The 20895-nt window shown below is 44.4% G+C and overlaps 1 protein-coding gene across 2 annotated transcripts in view; it reads left to right on the forward strand.

The window, feature by feature from the left end:
* The window catches only part of STPG2 (sperm tail PG-rich repeat containing 2), a 1290079-nt gene extending 1269513 nt beyond the window's left edge, over nt 1-20566 (forward strand). For both annotated transcript variants that reach the window (XM_029597484.1, XM_029597489.1), the window contains exon 15: nt 20320-20566. The gene's annotated coding sequence lies outside the window, so the exon portion shown is untranslated. The remainder of the gene's footprint in view (nt 1-20319) is intronic.
* The last annotated feature ends 329 nt before the right edge of the window (nt 20567-20895 follow it).

Below are 20895 nucleotides of genomic sequence, written 5' to 3' on the forward strand. Positions count from 1 at the left end.
AGGAAATTGATTCTAACCCCCGGTGTCCCCGTCGCTCATCCTGGCCTTCCTCAGCATCCTCATCCCTTCAGGCCTCGCAGTGGAGCTCCGGTAGGGGCTCCGCATCTTTGGCTGTCTTAGCCCCGCCCCTAGGCAGGCGTGTGCGTGGCCAACGTCCATTCTTTTAAAGGGAAAAGCGCAGGAAACCCGAGGGAGGCGCGTTTAGTTGACATCGCCAGAGCCCTGTATATAAGGCAGGGCTCAGACTCCTGACCCTGCCTTGGCAACTGGGTCGACACCGTTGGTGTACTAGTTTGCCTTCTTGCATTCCATGTTCTCTTTTTCCAGTGTCTCCTTGTTCCAGCATCTCCTTGTTCCAGCATCTCCATGTTCCAGCGTCTCCGTGTTCCAGCGTCTCTGTGTTCCAGTGTCTCTCCGTTCCCAGTGGTTCTGTGTTGTCCTGTATCCTTCTCAGGTAGTACCTCTTCAGACTGACCTCTGGTACTGACATCTGCCTGCCTGACCATACTCCTGTCTGCCACCCGGAACTGACCGCTGCCTGCCTGACCATTTTCTTGCCCTTCGCCTGGAACTGACCAATGCCTGCCTGACCATTCTCTTGTCTGCCACCTGGAACCGACCCTCGCTTGCCTTGACTACGCTCGGACTGACTCTGGTATTGACCCCTGCTTTGGCTGACTTCTCCTGGACTGATACTCTGGCTCTGATCCTTGCACTTCACTCGGACACTCTCTTTTGGCCTACTGTGACTATCAGACCAACCTGCTTGGAAACTAACCGCGGCTTCCACTTGACTAGACCCACAGGTGCTGCCTGCCTCGCCCATAGAACCTTCCTGAACTGTTACCTCCCTGAGGTCTCCGGAGCTTCCAGTTTGTTTCTAGTCCATCCAATCTTCATCAGCCATGCACCCTTGCTCGTGGTGCGCACACCCCTCCACTACCTCTCCGGGAGACCACCAGAGGCCCACCTAAGTCCAGGCGGTCCGGGTACCCAAGGACTCAACCTGCGGAAACCCCGGACTGTTATTGGTGAAGCTCCAGTTAGCATTTGTCTCCTTGTGTGCTCCGCCTCCTGGTGGCAGGTGCTCTCTGGTCTGACCAGAGGGCCGCACCAATCCTGCACCAGGCCAAGGGTCCACCTCCAGCGCAACAGTTGATATAGTAGGACCCACTAATATTTCCAGAAAGTAAGTAACTGCTCATTATAATGTATTTCAGATGAATACAGGTAGAAGTGAAAAAAGAAATCCTTTCTAAGAAATGATCATCTTGAATAACTATATAATTATTATTTCTGGAAATAATTTTTATGCTGTTCTCTATTCTGTCTACCTATTAAATACTGAGCTAATAGGTATTTGCAGAGTAATACCGAACTTTATGTATCTGGAGAGACATGTTTGCTTGAGAACTAATCAGTGTATTATTAGGGATGTGAATCGTTTTTTGACGATTTAAAATATCGTCCGATATATTTTAAATCGTCAAAAATCGTTAGAGCCACGATACAATAACAATTCCCCCGATTTATCGTCAAAAAATCGTAAATCGGGGGAAGGGGGAGGGGAAGGGGGAGGGCGGGAAAACCGGCACACTAAAACACCCTAAAACCCACCCCGACCCTTTAAAATAAATCCCCCACCCTCCCGAACCCCCCCAAAATGCCTTAAATTACCTGGGGGTCCAGCGGGGGTCCGGAACGACCTCCTGCAATCGAATCGTGTTGTCTTCAGCCGGCGCCATTTTGCGCCGCCATTTTGCAAAATGGTGGCGCAAAATGGCGCCGGCCGTAGACAACACGATTCGACTGCAGGAGGTCGTTCCGGACCCCCGCTGGACTTTTGGCAAGTCCTGTGGGGGTCAGGAGGCCCCCCCAAGCTGGCCAAAAGTCCCTGGGGAGCGATCTGGGGTCCGGGAGCGATCTGCTGCTGCAAATCGCGGAAAAACGATTCGCGGCAGCAGATCGCTCCCGGACCCCAGGGACTTTTGGCCAGCTTGGGGGGGGGCCTCCTGACCCCCGCAAGACTTGCCAAAAGTCCAGCGGGGGTCCGGAACGACCTCCTGCAATCGATCTCCTGCCGGCACCATTTTCCGTATGGAAAAATGATTCACGGCAGGAGATCGCTCCCGGACCCCCACTGGACCTCCTGCAATCGATCTCCTGCCGGCGCCATTTTCCGTCCGGAAAAACGATTCGCTGCAGGAGATCGCTCCTGGACCCCCGCTGGACCCCCAGGGACTTTTGGCCAGCTTGGGGGGGCCTCCTGACCCCCACAAGACTTGCCAAAAGTCCAGCGGGGGTCCGGAACGACCTCCTGTAGTCGAATCATGTTGTCTACGGCCGGCGCCATTTTGCGCCGCCATTTTGCAAAATGGCGGCGCAAAATGGCGCCGGCTGAAGACAACACGATTCAATTGCAGGAGGTCGTTCCGGACCCCCGCTGGACCCCCAGGTAATTTAAGGCATTTTTGGGGGGTTCGGGAGGGTGGGGGATTTATTTTAAAGGGTCGGGGTGGGTTTTAGGGTGTTTTAGTGTGCCGGTTCACGATTTTAACGATTTTAACGATATTTTAAAAACCCAAACGGCGACGATACGATTCCCTCCCCCTCCCAGCCGAAATCGATCGTTAAGACGATCGAGGACACGATTCACATCTCTATGTATTATAATAGTTTTTCAAATTGTGCAATTGTCTTAATAAATCTCTAGAAAAGACTTCCTGTATTCAATTTGAATATCAAGACTGACTTTCTAGTGTTTGCAATTTATCATCACTCTTTTATGCAACTTGGCTGAATAGCTGATTTTTTCACCACAAACTGTAGCATATAGTACTAAAAGAAAGAGTATCAGCGCTATTAGCAGACTAGAACTCTTCTGTGACCTGATGAATGTGAGAAATAAAGTCTTCATCCTGCAATAGACTGGTATTAAAATGCCATCTGGATCTAGATGTTCTCAGTTTGGTCCAATTCAGTTCCAAATTTATGTCAGCATAATCAAATGTCAAAACATCTTGAATTTCTGCCATAGAGATTAATGACATTAATATATTAGAGAATAGAAAATAGCCAATCCTCAAATAGGACTGATATGGAGGGGATAAAAATGAGGAGGTCCATTTTCAGCCACTGTGTGACTTGGCTAGTTTGCTGGATAACCTTATCTAGTTGCACCACTGAATATACCTGGCTATCTTAAAGTTAGTGATAAGTTTATCCATCTAATGTTAAGTGGCACATTCAGAGTTAGCAGTATACGTTATCTGGCTAATAACTCTCAGTATCAGAATTAGATAACTTAGCTGGCTAACTCCACTCCTTCTCTGATTGCTCCCAATTTATCTGGCTAAATTCTAGTCAGAAAGCTAGAATTTAGTTGGATAAATGGTTGAATATGCTGTTTTTGCCATTTAAATAGGAAAACTTTGAAATTATCCATCTAAATGGCTTTTGAATATGGACCTTGTAAATTCTCTATCCTTGGAATATAAAAACCTCCTAAGGTCAACTAGGCCACCTGTCTCCATAAGCAACTTCATAGCTCTCAGTGCATTCGAGGGTCTCATCTAGCAAAAAGATAGCCTATCTTGAATAAGATTCAAAATGTGATTAAAATCATCTCGCATCAGAAATAGGTGGGCCCCAATGCCACATAGCCAGAGCCCACCCTTAACGGAAGTGTGGAAGGTGACAGGGGACGTCGGGGGGGGGGGGGGGATGAGTGGAATTAGTCGAGGGCGGCCACCCCCCCCCATCTTTTTTACTTACCCACTTGGTGGGATGGGTGACTGCTGCGGAGAATGCCACGTCATGGCCCTGCCCCGTGTCATGACGTAAAAAGGGGGAGCCAGCAGCGCCCCCATGATGACACTCGCGGCCCCTTAAAGGGCCATGGCACGCCTTGTGCGATCCTTTTCGGATCACAACGGGCTGAAGAAAGGTTGGGAGGAGGTGAAATTCAAGGGGCGAAGGACAAAGGAGTAAATGGCGGCGGTTATCGTTTATGAAATTCCATCATTCAGTGCAACTTAAGATAGTTCCTGACAAAATTCTGCAGAGTCAACACTAGAAGAATATATGTTAAAAATCATCAACCTCTGTCCTCCAATTTCCAACATCACTCACTCCCATCTCCCTTTCACATCACTATTGTGAGATTATTTAAAAATCAATAGATTTTCTTGATAATATTGACACACTATTATTCTTCCTCAGAGCTTGTGAGAAAACATATTCCCTCTTATGCTTTGTGATTCATTAAAAGGCAAGTGAGTTTCTTGTAACAATGCAATGCCTAAAATTTTCTAAAATAATCTAACACCTTCTGTCATTTAATTGGATGATTCAGGCTCTTATCATTGAGTGAAAAGAGTTTCAAAGTACTATTAGCTATAATCAAGTTTAGTGAAGTAACAATCAGCTAACTTTGGGCAATTCAGTTTCCTCCAGTGAAATGATACTGACACTGTACTGTGAAAAACAGATAAAAGAACCATTACGTAGTCTGTAATGAATACAACCAAAACATTGTCAAGACATGACACCAACTATTAGTGCGTAAAAACATATGAACCTTCTCAAGAGATTGTCCAACCATAGTAATTATATAGATATTAACTCCCCTTTAATACTTAACCCTAGTTAACTGTGCAACCAATGATATTTGCATATAAAACCCATAAGAAGCTAGCTTGCACATATAAAAAGAAATTAATCCAATATTTCCACTTGTATACCCTTTTTATTTTTTATTGCTCTTAAGGGTTAACACAGGTCACAAATTTTCATATTACCATGCTTAGAAATGCAAATCCCAATGGGGTTGTGTTATGCAAACCATAAAAGACTGAAAGAAACAATACTGGTTAAAGTGATTATATGCAAGTACAGCAAATGGCAAATAAACAGAATTTTGAGAAAGCAAAACAAAAACACAATAAGAACATTGTGGCGTGTAGCGACTGCAACAGAGTCATATCCAAGGACATTGACAGCAAACAACAGCTCAGCAGAATAAACATAAGAAGACCAATATAGCATGTAGCAATTGCACCAGAGACAAAATTAGGAACATTAGCAGCCATGAACCATTCAGTGTTTGATTATTTTATTTTCTTGGTGATCCTCAGGATCCACAGGTCTTTGGTAATGTTATTTAATGTAACTCTCATGCATGCAGGGTACATCAGGCCGTTATTTCACTCCCAATTGTTTCAGCTGTGAATGCTGTGCTAGAAATAGTTTTCTTTTTTTGACTATGTCTATAGTGAAGACTGGAGCAAGGATTAATTTATTGCCTTTTCACGAGATCGATTGCTGTGTTTTTGCTTGCAATAACAATTTCAAGGCCTGAGGGTAATGCAGCACCTTGAGGATCACAGGCAGCTGGAACTTCTGGGTTCCAGTTTGATGTGAGGGAATACAATGAGCCCTTTCAATTTCAATTTCAAAAGCCTTCAAAAATTCCAGATGAAGAAATTGAGAAATATATTATTCCAGATATGAGATCAGATTATTACCTTCAGCTCTTTCTGGTAATCCAAGTAAATGTACATTGTCTCATTGCCGTTTGTTGATTGTGTTGTCAAGACTTTTTAAAATCTCCTTTATCTCTGTGCATTCATCTACACCACAGATGTAGAGACCGATGTTATGTATCAAGTCTCCATAGCATCCAGCCTTTTTTGAACTTTAGAAACAGAGGGGTAGATTTTTTTAAAAAGCGCGTTTGCGTACTTTTGTTTGCGCACCAGGAGCAAACAAAAGTATGCTGGATTTTAGAAGATACGCGCGTAGCCGCGCGTATCTTCTAAAATCCTGGATCGGCGCGCGCAAGGCTGCCGATTTTGGGCAGCCGGCGCGCGCCAAGCTGCGCAGCCTGTCTCCGTTCCCTCCAAGGCCACTCCGAAATCGGAGCGGCCTCGGAGGGAACTCTCTTTCGCCCTTCCCTCACCTTCCCCTCCCTTCCGCTACCTAACCCACCCCCCGGCCCTATCTAAACCCCACCTTACCTTTGTCCATAGATTTATGCCTGCGAGAAGCAGATGTAAATCTACGCGCGCCAGTGGAGTGCTGGCGCGCCGGGCTCCGTCCCGGGGGCTGGTCCGAAGGCCTGGCCCACGCCCCCGGGCTGGCGCCACGCCCCGGTCCCACCCCCGAAACGCCACGCCCTGCCCCCGAAACGCCGCGCCATCGGGTCCCGCCTCCGACATGCCCCCGACACGCCCCCTTCCGAAAACCCCGGGACCTACGCGCGTCCCGGGGTTCTGCGCGCGCCAGCGGCCTATGGAAAATAGGCGCGCCGGCACGCAAGGCCCTGCTCGCGTAAATCCGGGCAGATTTATGCGAGCAGGGCTTTGAAAATCCGCCCGAGAGTGAACATTGCCATTTCTTTCTTAATATTTTGTATAGTCTCACAGTTGAAATACCACATGCCCTTTAAAGCCGACTGTTCAGCTATAATCAAATTTTCAGCTTTAGTTTATTCTTTTTGCAGTGCCATTATAATGGGAGAGGATGGATCTGGTTTAGCTCATTTAACTTTGGCTACACCTGCAAAGGCCATCTTGTTTAACTTGGTGCTAGATATTGTGTTAGCAAATTAGAGCCAAAGAACTCCTTATTGTTACATTCCATGGTTCTTGGGATGGCCCCGCTGCATCACTCACCCCTAACACCAGTACCAGTAGCCAGACCTCACTCAGGAAGCTGCTCAGAGTGGCATGGGATATGACTAGCCACAGCTCCTCTAGGCTTCCACTGAGGCTTCCATCACCTCAGTGATGAGTCTCCTACCTTGTGGTGTGTGTTGCCTAGCATTCCCAGTTCCTGTGTTCTTGATTCTTATCCAGCCTTGCCTTCCAGCTGATGCGTCCGTCGGTCACAGATGGCTGCAACTGCTCTGCCTTACCTCTTTTCTTCCTCCTTGGGCAAGATGGCTGCCTCCGGTGCCGAGTGCCGAAACCCTCGGCGTCCCAGTCTGCCATGCTCCTTCCAAATTTCTCCTAGGGCGTGCACACGCACGTTACCTACATTCAAATACACGTCATGGCGGGAACCTCGGGGGCATCCCCACCGCATGACATCGATATCTCCGGGTATTTGAAGCCTCCACTATGCTACCATCATTGAGTTAGCAAGGACTTCGGTTTGAGCTACTCTGGCCGCTCTAAGCTGCACACTTAGACACCTCGCTACCCTCCAGGGATCTCGCTCCTTACGAAGCTCTAGGCACCCGCTCCTCGGGGGTCTCTCGCTTCCAGCCACTCTTCGGCGTTTCTACTAACTAGACAACCGCTCCTTCGGGGTCTCTCTCTCTATATTTATTTCAGGATCTTCTGGACTATCAGGTATTCGCTCCTCTATGGCCTACCAGTCTGTCTATCCTGCACCATGGACCTTCGGTCCCACCATCCTAATTACCAGGAAGACATCGCACTATGCTCCTGTGAGTATCTCTATGATCCGGTGCTCCAACTCCACCCATCAGGCTCGGCCTTGCCCACACTGTGGGTTCCTAGCTATCTTGAACATTTGGGTGAGACTTCTACATCTGAGACTGCCTGAACATATTGGCACCTTACGGACTTCAGTGCCTTTCCTTCCTTCCTGCTTCATACCATCTATCTACAGCAGTACAATAAAGCTTTTCACCTATAAGTGTCTGCTCTCTTTTCGCTGTGGTTCCCCACGTGGCCCCTCCCCATGGGAGGAGTCATCTCCACTGCGAATAAGGGTCCACGCAATTCCACAAACACAACACCAGCCTTGCCTCATCCAGCCTTGCCTTCCAGCCTTGCCTCTTTCAGACTTGTCTCCCTGCCTTGCCTCGATCAGCCTTGCTTTGTGCATTCTTGCCTTCCAGTCTTGCCATGTCTAGCCTTGCCTTGTCCAGTCTGGTCTTCTCCAGCATTCTTCATCCAGCCTTGCTTTCTCTTGTCCATCTTTTCCAGTACCTTCTGTGTGACTATGTCCACTATTGGCCTGACTCTCCAGATCTTGACCTCTTTGCTTGGACCTGACCACGATTGCCTGCTACCTGGACCTGACCTCTTGCCTGGACCTGATTATGCTTGCTTGCTGTCTGAACCTGACCCTTTGCTTGACCCTACCTTTCTTGTTAGCTGCCTCCCCTGCTTTGGCTTGTCTGTGACTCTTAGTCTGCTGCCTGCCATGACCCTGGTGTGTCTTTGGACTCTATCTCTGTTATCCCACCCTAGGTACCAGCCTAAGTCCTACTGGCTGCCAGAACCCAAGAGCTCAACCTGCGGGGGAGACGGCTGGTATAGGTGAAGCTCCAGACTGACCCACTGCAGGGTGCATTTGCCAGCTGCTGGCATAGGCCTAATTGTATTTATTTATTTTATTTATTTTATTTATTTGCAGTTTTTATATACCGACATTTGTTTAGTAACCTCACATTGGTTCACAGATAACAGAAACATTGCAGCTGTGCGAACTAGAGCAAACATACGCAACAGTGCTTTGCAATAAACATTTACAATAATCAATAAACTTTACAATAAACTTGTTAACGAAAATATGCTTTACAATAAACATTTACAATAATCAATAAACTTTACAATAAACTTGTACAATAAACCTAATAGATTCACCTTCTAGGCTGCAACAATTATTCCATAGCACAAAGGGCTCACACCCCTGCTACCCTTCATACTAATTGGATGCATGTTGTCAGTTTTAAATAAAGTTTTGGCACAAGTCTCCAGAGAGAAAAAAATCAACACCTGCCCCCCCCCCCCCCCCATTCTCAAGGAATTCTAATAGAGATATAAGGGGGGAAAGTTTTGTTTTGGTTCATTGTTTTGTTTCATGGGAAGTGTATATATGGTTTTCAGTTTGTTTAATGTTTATTTCAGTTCGATTCAATTGCTGATCCAAAATAAACAAAAGAAAATGGGGTCTTCCTGAGTTCCTACCTCCAGTGCTTAAAGTGACCTGGTCCTCCCTGGAAAATTGGGCTGAAAAACTGGGCATCCAAATGGCAGATGAAATTTAATGTGGATAAGTGCAAGGTGATGCATATAGGGAAAAATAACCCATGCTATAATTACACAATGTTGGGTTCCATATTAGGTGCTACAACCCAAGAAAAAGATCTAGGTGTCATAGTGGATAACACATTGCAATCGTCAGTTCAGTGTGTTGCGGCAGTCAAAAAAGCAAACAGAATGTTGGGAATTATTAGAAAGGGAATGGTGAATAAAACGGAAAATGTCATAATGCTTCTGTATCGCTCCATGGTGAGACCGCACCTTGAATACTGTGTACAATTCTGGTCGCCGCATCTCAAAAAAGATATAATTGCGATGGAGAAGGTACAGAGAAGGGCTACCAAAATGATAAGGGGAATGGAACAACTCCCCTATGAGGAAAGACGAAAGAGGTTAGGACTTTTCAGCTTGGAGAAGAGACGACTGAGGGGGGATATGATAGAGGTGTTTAAAATCATGAGAGGTCTAGAACGGGTAGATGTGAATTGGTTATTTACTCTTTCGGATAGTAGAAAGACTAGGGGGCACTCCATGAAGTTAGCATGGGGCACAGTTAAAACTAATCGGAGAAAGTTCTTTTTTACTAAACGCACAATTAAACTCTGGAATTTGTTGCCAGAGGATGTGGTTAGTGCAGTTAGTATAGCTGTGTTTAAAAAAGGATTGGATAAGTTCTTGGAGGAGAAGTCCATTACCTGCTATTAAGTTCACTTAGAGAATAGCCACTGCCATTAGCAATGGTAACATGGAATAGACTTAGTTTTTGGGTACTTGCCAGGTTCTTATGGCCTGGATTGGCCACTGTTGGAAACAGGATGCTGGGCTTGATGGACCCTTGGTCTGACCCAGTATGGCATTTTCTTATGTTCTTATGTTCTTATGCTCCACTCCTCCCAAACCTTTACACACAATCTGCTCCCACAGAAGGACTGAATTCCAAAAAATAAGCTTTCTTGTCTTACTTTTATTTATTTATTTATTTATTTATTTGGTTACTTACTTACTTAGGAGTTTTATATACCATCATTCCAAAATAAGATCACAACAGTTTACAAAATCATCATTCATTTACTTTTATATGTAATAATTTTAACTTCTGCCTGTTTATTTAAAAAAATTCTTAATCTGTTAGATATTTTATTTCTACTAAGGTTGTTGATGTCAGACTGTCTTGTCCAGCTTTACTAATCTGAAGCTAAAAAATAAAAGGATTTATAGTTTAGCTAAACCAGGACTGTTTTTCCCTTTAACTGTTAATTGACTACTGTTGAAATCTCCCTGTTGAAAGTTTAAATGTTTGCTAGAAAACGGGAAGCTGCTTTCTTACAGAATCTGTTTTTAGGGTTAACAAAAGTATACTTACCTGGACACAGTTAACAAAAAGGAAATAAAAGAGGAAGGGGAAGAACTTTAAATCTTGTGGATAGCAGTTGAGAAGCACATTTTGGCGAATCTGCTCCCACAGAAAGACTAAACTCCAAAAGCTAAGCTTGTCTTGCTTTACATTTAATAATTTTCTTAATTTCTGCCTCCAAATAAAAAAGATCTTCTTAATAGGGATGTGCAGAGTCAAAAATTAATTTTGGTTTGCTCATTAGTTTCATAGATCACAGTCATTTGTCTGGTTTGCCTCAAATGTAAAAAAACATAATTTGAACATTTCATTTGTTTTTTTTGTTTGAAAATTGAAGTAAATGAGGGAAGCAATCCATAGGTACCATTGACATCAATGTAAAAGAAAAAAAGGGCTGAGGCTGGGTCCTATCAATGAGCCTGGCTCAATGCAAGGGCCCAGCTCAAGGCTAGGTCTCATCACTAACACCTAGGTCCAATGCCTAGGCTATGTCCCATTTCCAAGGCCCAGACTTAGGTTCAGGCCGAGGCAGAGTCCCATTGCTGAAGCCTTGGCCTAGGTCTAGACATGATGCTGGGGCCTGGCCTGAGGCCAGGTCCTTCACCGAAGCCTATGTCTAGGCTTATGCCCAATGATAAGGCATGGCCCAAGGCTGCGTCCCATTGCTGAAGCCCAGGCTTAGACCTAGACCTGAAAATGTCACTTTGTCCAAGGCTGATTCCTGTCATCAAGGCCCTCTGAATCGCAGCCAGAGGCCAGGTCCCATCACAAAGGCCCAGACCTATAGGCCCAGGACAAGGCCTTCCTCCATCTTCTTCTGATGAATAAAAATGTCACCATATGGCCAAAAAACATGCTGCAGTGAACCTCTGTATTGCCTTCTTCTTAAGAGGATGGCACCATTTTGATGTAGTCCTAGGCCTGGGCCTTTGTGATAGAACCCAACTTTGTTCTAAGTCCTGGTATCAGGCCTAAGTCTCAGCCTGGTCCTTGGTGAAGGGACCCAGCCTCATGCTAGGCTCCCAGCATCAGGCCAAGGCTTATGACTGGGCCTCAATGATGGGACCCCATCCTTGAGTCGGGCCCAGTCATTGGGCCCAACTCAAGGATGGAATAATACAATGGGAGCGGGGCCGCGGAGATTTCCCCTTTCACTTCCGCCTCCTGCACGTCATCGCCGGAAGTCAATACAAATTTATACAGCAATGAAAGCTTGCATCTGCTGTGGAAGGAAAAAAGATCCTAAGGATCATCAGGCATTTAAACTAAAGGATGAAGGGTGGCAGAAGTCAATGGAATTGAAATGTCACCACACGTGCATACGAGAAAGTGGTTGCGATAAAAAAATCACAGAAAAAGTGTCTGGAAAGAATAGCAAGGCTAAGCAGTGGCTTGTATGGGTATATTCAGCAGCATAGCTGTGCTGCTGAATATGCCCTGTAACTTAGCTGGATAAGTTATATCTGACTAAGTTACATACCTGGAGAACTTTAAAAATTGGGCCCATTATGTACATATATCTACATAGGTTAGTCTTTATTCAGTAGCTACTTTGCTCCTCTTGGCTTGTCTTTTGTATTCATTAAATGGAACATCTCTTGTCACTGTCCAGCAATAGTCTGCAAGCATTGATGGGCTCCATTTGCCCTGATATTTTTTTTCCATTGCTGCAATGTCCTAGATGAAAGTGCAAAAAATGTATCTTTAATGACATGTTGCAGCCAAGGATTTTGTATGCCTTGAGGAGGTTTCCACTAAATCCTTGTAGTTTTTGAGAAAATTTGTTGCCACAACTCCCATGATAAATAGCACAATAGATGGAGAGCAGGGAGGGAGAGAGAGAGAGTATATACCTCTATAGGGACCAATAAGTTATTCTACTATTTATATTACTGTAAAAGGGGAGTGGGGTAGGTTTTGGGGGGTGGGGTAGGTTTTGGGGGGCAGTTTTACATACACAGTCAGAGGTACAAACAGCAAAGTTGACATCAGTGAAGGTTTTCTGTCATTTGGAGTGATGAAAATAAAAGAGGAGTTGATTTGTACAATATACTCTCTACATAGCTGCAAATTTTACTCCAACTCTCAATCCTTAAAATCGTGGTCGCTTTATCCACAGGTCAATCCACATTAGTAATTCAAGATGCATGACTGAATCGTTCACATGCTCCCCATCCTGATCTCTTAACTCACCCATTGCAGTCAGTTGCTAAGGCACAGCCTCCCTCCTGCCCTGTGGTGTCCCAGTGAGGCATTTGGATAGCTTCTCTCCCGCATCCCCTCTAGATCCCTTACCTCACCTGCTAGCTGCTATCAGAACAATGATGGGACTTGGGGTTGGTCAGGCACGTCCTCCCTCCTCCCAAGCCAGCGTCTGATTGGTGCACTTAGAACCATGTGATTCAAAGCATGCCATTCGGATCCTGTGGGGGAGGACATGCCTGAATGACTGAAAGCTCGTTGTCATCCTCATAGCAGCAGTGAATGGTTGACTTGAGGGACTCAGAGGAGTTGTAGGGGAAAAGGTATCCTACTGCCATACTGGGACACTGTGGGGGAGGAGGGAGGTTGTGTCTTAAAAACTGCAAGTGCTGTCATCGTCCTGATATTAGTGGATGAGTTAAGGGATTGGGAGGGGGAGAGAGGGAAGGATTTAAACAGCAGGGACAATCATTGGGGAGGGAGGAAAGGATTCAAACAGCAGGGACAATCATGGGGGAGGGAGGAAAGGATTCAAACATCAGGGACAATCATGGGGCAGGGAGGAAAGGATTCAAACAGCAGGGGCAGCCATGGGGGAGAGAGGGAAGGATTCAAACAGCAGGGACAATCATAGGGGAGGGAGGAAAGGATTCAAACAGCAGGGACAATCATGGGGGAGGGAGGAAAGGATTCAAACAGCAGGGACAATCATGGGGCAGGGAGGAAAGGATTCAAACAGCAGGGGCAGCCATGGGGCAGGGAGGAAAGGATTCAAACAGCAGGGGCAGCCATGGGGCAGGGAGGAAAGGATTCAAACAGTAGGGGCAGCCATGGGGGAGAGAGGGAAGAATTCAAACAGCAGGGATAGCCATTAGAATAATGACTTCTTCCCTTCAGGAAAATGACCTCTGAGAAGAAAAAGAGCATCTTACACTGCATCGCTGAATCTGAAGGTTATTGAACATGCAAAGGAGGCCAATAATTGTGTAGCTGCAAGAGTATTCTATGTTAGTGAAAAAGTCATCAGAGATTAGAGAAAAAAATGAAAAACTGCTAGAAATGCTAAAGTCAAAGAAAGACTTACATTTCAAAATTGCGCTTTTTGATGAAATGGAAAAGGATTTAAATGACTGGGTAATGGAAATCAGACAGAATGGCTACATTGTGACTCACTCAAGCATTCGGATTTGTGCCCTTCAAATGGCAAAAGAAGAAAAATATTCAGCCATTAAAGGTCTGAAAGAATTTACAGCATCGTCTGGTTGGTGTTTGCAGTTCATGAACCAATATGGATTGTGCTTTTGTTTGCGCACAGAGATTTCACAGAAACTGCCTAAAGAGCTTGATGAAAAGATCTGTTCATTCCACAAATTAATTATTCAGCAGAGAACAAATAATCATTTCAATATGAATAACATTAGTAATATGGACAAAATGCTGATGTCACTTGATATGCCTCGTAATCACACTGTAGCTGGTGTTGGTGAGAAGAATGTACTTGTAAAAACAATTGGTCATGAAAAGACCTATTTCATGGTGGTCCTGTCTTACCTGGAAGATGGCATAAAACTGTACCTAGTGGTAATATTCAAGAGGAAAATTATGCCCAAGAACCTAAAAATTCCAGCAGGCATAATTATTCAGGTTCATCCTAAACTCTGGATGGATGAGGAAGGAATGAAATGGTGTCTGTGTGATATGTGGTGTAGGCAACCAGGTATGGGGCTAAGAAAACAACCGTCACTATTGGTGTGGGATATGTTCCATGCACATATAACAGAGGATGTAAAGGACCATGCAAAGAAAATGGCGACCATTGTAGCAGTGATTCCAGGAGTTTTGATATCAATGCTCCAGCCATTAGATGTCTGTCTCAACAAGACTTTCAAGGACCAATTGAAGCAAATGTGGCAACAATGGATGTGTTCTGGTCAAGCAAATTTAATGAAAGAAGAGAAGTTGATGAAAACAGACATTGATTTGGTAGCAAAATGGGTAAAAATCACCAGTCCAAGTATAGATCCCTGTGGCACTCCACTGTTTACTTCTCTCCACTGGAAAAACTGACCATTTAATCATATTCTCTGTTTCCTGTCTTTTTTATTATTATTTATAGTTTATTCAATTTCAAAAACATTAAACAAGACAATTCTTGTAATGAAAATCTGAAAAGACATAGGGCCGGATTTTAAAATGGTTACATGTTTAAGGTACGCGCGCAACCCTTTTAAAACTCCCTTGTGTGCGCTGAGCCTATTTTGCATAGGCTCGGCGGCGCGTGCAAGCCCCGGGACGCGCATAAGTCCCGGGGCTTCGCAAGGGGGGGCGTGTTGGGGGCATTTTGGGTGGGTGGCATGGATTTCCGGGCATGTCGGGGGCATGGCGCCGGTCCGGGGGCATGGTCGAGGTCTCCGGACCAGCCCCCGGGTCGGATGATGGCGCGCCAGCAGCCCGCTGGTGCGCACAAAAGTTACACCTGCCAGAGGCAGGCGTAACTTTAACAACAAAGGTAGGGGGAAGGTTTAGATAGGGCCAGGGGGGTTGGGTTAGGTAGGGGAAGGGAGGGGAAGGTGTGTGTGGGGGGGTATAAGGAAAGTTCCCTTCGAGGCCACTCCGATTTCGGAGCGGCCTCGGAGGGAACAGGCAGCGTGCGCAGGGCTCGGCACGCGCAAGTTGCACAAATGTGCATCCCCCTTGCGCACGCCGACCCCGGATTTTATAAGAAGATGAGCAGGTGAGCAGGTGAGCAGGGCCGGCCACAGAGCCCATGGCTGGCCATCGCAACATGGTTCTTATAAACACATAAACTACATTTGCTTTTATTGGAACCATGCACTGCTGAGCAAATGTTGGCTTTTCCTCTTGTTCTAGTTTAAAATCCTTTTCCAGTAGCCTGATTAAGGTGAAGCCCATCCTTTTGGAAAAGACTCCTCCTTCCCCAAAGGTTAGCCAGTTCCTTACAAAACTGAATCCATCTTCTCCGCACAACCATTCATGCATTGAGAAACCGGAGCTCTTCCAGCTTCTGAGGACCTATACATGGAATAGTGAGCATTTCAGAAAATGCAACCCTGGAGGTTCTGGATTTCAGCTTTCTACTTAAAAGTCTAAATTTGGCTACCACAATCTCCCTCCCACACCATCCTATGTCATCAGTGCCCTATGTACCACGACAGCTAGCTCCTCCCCAACCTATCTAAAATCCTATCTAGGAGATACATCAGCTCTCTATTCTTTTACTCAAGACATAACCTTTTAAATTATGCTCTAAAGAAATAACTTTTTTTTTCACCTCTAGTCTTTTACTCAAGACATAACCTTTCCCTTTCACTTCTGGCTTTTACTCAAGGCACACCCACTTGAAGTTAGTTTATCCCACAATTTTACGTCTCCCCAAACTTAAGTCCTAATATAATCCAGCCAACAATACTTACCAATCTTCCTCAGCTCCCAGCAAAATCTTCCTCTCCTCTCAATACTCCCTTTATTTACCCCCAGAGTAAACAAAGTATTTTACTGGAAAGATGGGAAATGTTACAACTGTTACAACTGTTACAATTGTTACAACTGTTACAACTGTTATAATTGTCACCATGTTATAATGTAAAATAGGGCTGATCTCGCCCTATTCTCTTAGTTACCTGGAAACCGATGTGATATCTCGATTGAATGTCGGTATATAAAATAAATAAATAAATAAATAAATAAAAATGGGGAGGAGGTTGTGATGGCATGCAATATCACAGGTTCAAAATCCCTCTCTTAAAGATTGGCACCTCCACTTTTGAGAGGGGCTGCAGGCAGGGCTTGAACTGAGGAAGAAGAGAGATGAACATCATTCCCCTTGTTCACAAAAATAAACAAAGCATTACCCTACCCTGTTATATCCTACACAAGACAAGAACTGGCCTCACAGAGACTGGGATTTCCGAATTGAGGGCAGGAAGCATTGCCTGCAGCTGTGAATCTGGAACTGGGGAGATACTAATTCCTGAGCTGCTAGGACTCAGAACATGCAGGTGGTGGAGTGTCTTAACTTGGACTCTACAGGCATGGAACTGACTCTTGCCTGGAATCTGTGAATTCTGGGTAGGAGTAGTTCCAGAAAAAAAGGAAAAGTGCCTGGACTCAGGGTGTGAAGTGCAGGTAAATGACCCAAACCTGTGAAAGAGAGAGAATCACAAATTGAGAGGTGAGCTAAGCCTGCCAATGAAGGAAAGCCTAACATGCTGAGGAGGGATATGGGCTGGTGAGAAATGAAGGAGTGGCTGAACCAAGCCTGGAAAGAAAGGCAGCTGGCTAAGAAGGGATGAGGAGGAACTTCCTAGAGAGTGGAAGGATGAGAAAAGGAACACGAAGGGAACAGAGAAGAACAGCAGGCTATGGGGATGTAAGGAGTGGAAGGGATATTAAATCCTCTCTTCCCAGGTATAAAATGTAAACTATGCACATGCAGAAGGGAGACAATTAAGTTTGCAGAGGTAGGAAGGAGAAAAGAAGGAAAAAGGGAAAGGAGGAAGAGGAGATTTGGTGCAATGAGAGAAAAGAGGCTTGAGAGAGAGTATTGGTGGTAACAGGTGAGGGTCAGGGTGACTGTAGTGTGGTTGGAATGTGGATGGTGGGGGAAATAGTACAGGAGGAAAGAGTCTGGCGAGGGCAAGCTGGGGTTTAGAAGACGAATGACTGGTGGACTTTGAGTCTTCCCTATCTTTAGTTTTGGGCACATGTGTATTAACCATATCCACATTGCCTTCTCTGGACATTTTAATACAAGTTGGTTAGTCACACTCATGACCCACTGTATTCAGTTTTTTTTCGTTTTTTTTCTGTAATTTGTATTGAGTTCAGTACTCGCAGTCATTGGCTCCCGTAATCATTGGCACCTATGCTCACAATCACTTGCTTATTAAGTGTAAGCAATAGTGCATAAGAATAGAGCACACATTAATCAGTCATCAGTTAATATAGGATTAAGAAAATCTGGCAATTCTCTAGTTTAAAATATGCTATTTTATTTGCACAGTTTTTATATACCGGTGTTTAGTCGGAGGACCATCACATCGGTTTACGGTTATACAATTTAAAATTCATAGTACATACATCAATACAATACAATAATATCCTATTATAAAACTTTCAAATTAAATGGTAAATAAAATCAAAGTAACTTACATAAAATATCTAAACATTAATAAACAATTACAGCTTCTGCACTGAGACATCTCAGAAGATATTCTCTGAGTGTACTTAGCTTGGACTATCATTGAACGCCTGATTGAAGAGCCATGTTTTCAGAGTTTTTCTAAATGCCTTTAAATTAGACTCTAGTCTTATTTGTTCTGGAAGGGCCCTGCTAGTGATAAGGCTCTGTCTCTAACAGAGGTGAGATGGAGAGGTTTGATGGTTATTAGCAGGTAACCCAGTTGACCATGGGAAGGGCCACATAATCTCATCCTTATTGTGAAATGGGCTGGCTCCCTTGAAATCACTGTAGCAGAGTGGGGATTTAGCTGGCCGAGGAAGGTAGCAGCTGACTGGTGCATGTATTTGTAACTCCCTTTTTTTCCCTTTCACCATCTGATTTTCCCTCCCCTTATGTTGATTGGCAACTAAGGGTTTGCCATGCTGTTCAAAGAACTATCCAGGTCCCAGGCAGTTGAAGAGGAGGATATGGTCTGAGGAATGGCTGTGCACGTCCTATTGCCAGCCTCATCACTTTGAGAAGGGGGAGGGAAGGAAAGATAGGATTGGTGGGCTACAGAGAAGCTAGGGGAAATCAGGGTGTGTGTGTGTGTGAACAGGTTGTGTAAAAGAGGGTCTGGATGATGAGGGGTTTGTGAAACGGACCAAGGAGATGGAAGTGTGAAGTAAATCTGGTGTGTGTGTGTGTGTGTGTGAGTGTGAAAGAGGGATTGAGGAATGGAGGGATGTTGCAAAAGAATAGCTGCAAAAGTTATATGAAAAATAGGCAAAGAGGACCAGGTGTGTATATGTATGTGTGTGTGTTTATGTATTGGCACTTGAGATGGAGGGATAAGAGAGTGAGGGCATCTGGGATGGGGAAAGGAAGGGAGATAAAGAACTTCAGATGGAAAAAAAGACAGAGAAAGAGGACCGAGGTGGGGAGGTGACATGAAAATGGATGAGGAGAGGTCATGGAAAGGCAAGAGTTGGAATGTGAGAGAGAGCAGAGCTGGAGCCAGGTAAGGGACACCTCCTCTCTCTGTGCACCTCTGAGATTCCCAGAATTTCCTTCTTCCCCCTACAAATCCCTCCCAAGATCCCAGAACTTATGTGCCCTCCTGTTCCCCCATCATCTATCTTTCCTCCTCTCTTCAACTCAAGATCTTCCCTCTTTTACCCTTTCCCTGTCTCTAATTTTTTCCTTCTCTTCTTCCCTTCTTTGATCTTCCCTTCTCCTTTTTCTGTCTCTGTTCCTTAACCTTCTGCTTTTCCCATCCTGATCCTCCTCTTCTCTTCTTCTCATTAATGAGATCTCCTCTTTCTCCTTTTAACTATGTATGTTTTATTTGTAATCCGCTTAGACGGTCATGCCAATGTCCAATTTGCGGTATACAAAACCTTTTAAAATAAATAAATAATAAAAATACCATATTGATAGCTGAGATTCCCCCCCCCCCCAGTCACAAAGCTCCTGAAAGAAAAGAAAATATAATACAAATAGAAAGCAAGGTTGGAAATTACTCAATTTTATACAAAATAAATTTATGTAATTATGGAAACTGTACAAAATCTACAGGTACTTTAACCTATAGGGTTTGCACCAATAATCTAATCAAAACTATGGTTGTAGTTTTGCTTTGATTATTTTCGCCATAAAAAGTAAGCACACACATTTGTGCCTGTTTTTTGTGCAGTTACATTTTTAAAGCAAAGTAACACAAATAGGGCCAGATTTTTAAAAAGTTATGCGCATAAATCCGGTCTTATGTGCGCCGAGGCTATTTTCAAAAGTCCCGGGGCTTTACTAAAGGGGAGGGAAGGGGGCAGTCTGTGGGTGGGGTCAGAGGCTCCAGGCACAGCGGCCATTTGTCACTGTGCTTGCGATTGTGTGCCGGCAGTCGTCCAACGCGTGCAACGTGCGCCTGCCCAGAAGCAGGCACAAAAGGTAAATTAAAATTTTTGGGGGGTTAGAGTACAGCTAGGGGGAGGAAAGGTTAGGGGAAGGGGTGGGAAGGTCAGGTTAAGGGGGGGGAACGGGGGAAGGCAGCGCAGCTTGGCGCCCGCAAGGTGCATAATTGTGCACCCCCCTTGTGCGCGCCGGCCCCCGATTTTATAACATTTGTCCGTACATGTGCGCGCGCGCGCTTCTTTTAAAATCTACCCCATAGTTTTGAATATCCAAAACTATTCACTTTTTTGCCTCTTCCAACCTAACCCTGCCCGTTGACATGGATATAAAATATTCAGATAAAAGCACATGCAATGTTGACTTATGTATAGACTTTTACCCACATTAGTGTGGGCAATAATCAAACAGTCCTTTTCCATTGGTAAAATTATTTTTTACCTGTGGAAATGACTTACATTCTTGGCTTCCCAGTATGCAAATGTGCTGCAGGATTGCAGATGAATTTCAGAAATTTTGTCACAGAATTTTATAAATCATGCTGCATAACCTATTCCTTTGCTGCTGTATGAAACTATAGGTTGTGGTTATTATTAAGATTTCAAGGTTACTGAAATATATTTTGCTTCTTTTTCTTTTTTTTTCCTAAACAGATACTTTCCAGTATTTATATCCATTAATGAGTCATGCTCTAATTTCCCTTATGAATGACCGGTATTCTGATGATGTTCTCCATAAGCTGCTCTGAGAAAGGTGATTGCTTCTTCAGCCTCAAGGGGTAGAAATTTTGCTCTTGCAAGACATCCCATTTACTATTTTGTGGTGAACCATTTTTACTATTACTGGTTGTTTCCCAATGTAATGTTTGACATTTCATCATCTAAAAGTTTATTACTGAATAAAAATATTTAAATGAAAAATGGTTTGAAGGGCATTTCTTTCGGTAAGTGATCACATGTGCAATATTTTTAGACTTGTCTATAGCAAACTGCAAAAGGCTGGTACATCTACAAATTACCTCTTCTCAAATACTACCACCTTGCTTGTTCATATTTATTACTAACCACAAGGATAGCAAGTTCTAGTACTTGAATGCCACAAACAAGCATCTTCCACAGAATATATACAATGAATAGTCATGGGATCAATCTAAGTAAAAGGCTACTAGTTTATAGTTCATTGAGGCATTTTGGTTATTATGAAAACTTAGTCTAGATTAAGACCCACTG

This window comes from Rhinatrema bivittatum, chromosome 1 (assembly GCF_901001135.1).
Source record: "Rhinatrema bivittatum chromosome 1, aRhiBiv1.1, whole genome shotgun sequence".
NCBI lineage: Eukaryota > Metazoa > Chordata > Amphibia > Gymnophiona > Rhinatrematidae > Rhinatrema > Rhinatrema bivittatum.